Raw genomic sequence first — 2918 nt, 5'->3', positions numbered from 1 at the left:
GGGCCGCGTGTCTGCTCAACAGAGAGAGATGATTTTCAGTGGCACTTGCACTGTTTGGTTTATTTAAAATTCTGCAGAGGTATCTGTAATAGCTCTTCCTGTTCTGTACCTGAGCTGTAGGAGCTGTATATACCTTGAACATATGACTAGCTTTTCTGAGACTCGCAGTGTTGCCAGGCTCTGAAATACAGAAATCAGACAAAGCTTAGTCAATGGACTTTCTGGGCAGCACTGTGTAACCTGTCCTCTGTATCAGGAGTTTAATCAGCTGCTACGAGAACTTCTGTAGGGACAAAAGAAAAGGGAACCATCCTGGCTCTAAAAGGAAGGGGAGCTCCTCATTAATTTAAGGTAATAAAGAAAAAGAACCAAGCTACCTCAGCTTGGTAGTTCTTGCTGGTGGATTATCTGGAAGAAGCTGGTGTGCTTGCACCAGTGCCTACTTGAGAGGCATTTGGTCTGCACTCCTGATCCAGGGTTGGCATGCTTGCCACAACTGGTGAGGCAATGCTTCAGCTTGCTGGTTTGCTGTTAATTCCTATTTACATTTGGATAAATCACTGAGCATATCTGTTCTCCACCTGCAGAATAAATGAACATCTGTGACTTAGAGGATGTTAGGAATACGTAGCAGAGAGCAAACAGATGACATGGGCAGAGAGCAGTAGTAGCTGGCAATCCCTCAAGACACATTTTGCCAGAGCACAGTGTCAAGATGGGGCTCAAATGAATCCTTTCTTTACACAAGTCCTGGCCTTACCTTTAGCCTCAGCAGCAAATTAGGTATCAGATGGAGAGATGGTCAATGCATGGGAAGGGGTGTCCTTTGGCATGAAGGCTGAGATACATGTCTTCTAAATGGTTGGGAATCGTCCTTATGTATTGGCAGCCAATGGGAGGTTTCAGTTCCCAAATAAGACTAGCTGGGTTCTCAAATATGAATAGCTGTCACGTGTTTTCTTTGGAAGGCATGCCATTCAAAGACAGGAAATAAAACTCTCTGTGTGCAGCATGAGAAGTGAAATGCTGTGGTGTGGAGATGATCTCAAAACTCAGTCTACAATAGCTAAATGTGTAAGCTATTAATTTACACATTTCCTCTATAACATCCAGAATTAGTGGCTTCTTTCTCACCTCACTGATTTGGGAGAAGAGGCCGTATTCTACCTGGCTTCCCATCTCACTGCAAAGATTGTCTCTACGTCCTGCCCTCTGTGTCTTTTTAAGAAGTGAATGATATAAGGAGCAGAAACATTTTCATGAGCAATTTTAAAGATATAAGTGACAGAGGCACCTGAATATATTTGATGGGGTCTTCCTGAGCAGTAATAAATGTGGAATCTGATTTTTAAAGTTTTTTTAAGGTTAAAAATTAATATTGCTGACAGGGGGAGAGTGTAGAGGTTGTTTTTATTTGTTTGTTTGTCTGTTTTTGTGAAGAAGGCTCACAGATGAGCAGTTAGAACAGCACATGATATCAGAATCCAATGTGAGTCACATGCATTTTCTCTTTTATTTCTCCATCTATAAATGTAGTATAAATTAATATTACTTAATTTCCAGGCCCGTAGCAGTTCTTTAGGATGTGTATGGGATGCTGTCCTTGTTCATTAGGCTATTAAATATTAGAGGATTCGCAATTATTTCTTCTGATCAGTGTGCAATAAACCAGCTCTGCTCTCCATCCTGCGAAGAGATCTGTGCAATCAGACCCCTGTGACACTGACATCCACAGTGCTCTGCATGAGCGCAGAGATCTACCTTTAAGTATCATTCTGCAACATCAGAGACTCCAGAATTAAACATGAAACATTCTGGCAAGTATCATTAAGATCACAAAGAAAGCTGTTAGCCTTTCCTTGTTAAATTTGTAAAGAAAGCTGTTGCCCTTGGTAGGACATCGAACCTTGCTTACGGCCAGAGAGACACAGGGACTCAACACTGTAAAATCTCACTGAGATTTGCAGCCAGGCTGGGTCTCAGGAGACTTCCTATTATTATTTTCTTTACTAATAAATCATTATGTTGTCTCCTTCACAGCACACAGAGTTCAAATAAACCTGTCCCTGTGACAATCTGATTTTCTAAAGGAGTGTCCTGTTCTGTTGAGTCATGTGAGAGGAAAATACAAAGAAGTAGAAAGACAGATCAAAAAGGGGTAGCAGAAAGGGCCCTGGAGGCAGACTTAAGTTTGGTATTTAATATTTCAGGTAAAATATTCACTTAGCATCAATTATCTTGTTGGATTCTTTTTTTTTTTTTTTTTCCTTTTTTTTTTTTTTTCAGATGAAATTGCCTTCTGAATCAGCCAGCTCTCTAATTACCAGATTGAATGATTGAAATTTTTAGGGCAATTAAATTCAAGCCTTTCTTTTTCAGTCCTTATGTTATTCCCCCCTTCTCTCCCTCCCCTTTCCAGTCTGGAGCCTTTCTATAATTTGGAGGCAGTTTCAGAAGCAAGCAGACCTTTAAAGCCAAGATGTATGTCTCCCTTAATTCCTCTGTGGATTTGTTTTATAGACTAAGCAGAGAGGGTTCTGGTCTCTCAGTACACGTGCATCACAAATACACAGTATTGTGTGGGTTTTATCCTAACATGTCATGTCATTTAAAAACAGCTTGGAAGAATTCGTTTAATATAGAAATTCTGTGAAAAGACAAAGATCAATGTAGAAAATACATGCACTATTGGAAAATGCCTGCAGATCAAGCTAGAAACTAAGGAGAAAATTGATGACAATAATGATGATTGATGATATACTAGATAAGAGAAAGCAAAACTCCCAAGGAAACAGTACAAAGCATCTGTTAACAGAGCTGTTAGAACAAACTCATGAAATGGATGGATGAAAAGACAAGTGTTCTTCCAAAAAAGGACACAAAATTCACAGGATGGAGTCCTGGGCCCAGTGAACTCA

The sequence above is a fragment of the Aythya marila genome (assembly GCF_965140915.1).
Source record: "Aythya marila genome assembly, chromosome: 20".
Taxonomy (NCBI): domain Eukaryota; kingdom Metazoa; phylum Chordata; class Aves; order Anseriformes; family Anatidae; genus Aythya; species Aythya marila.
This window is presented reverse-complemented; position numbering follows the sequence as displayed.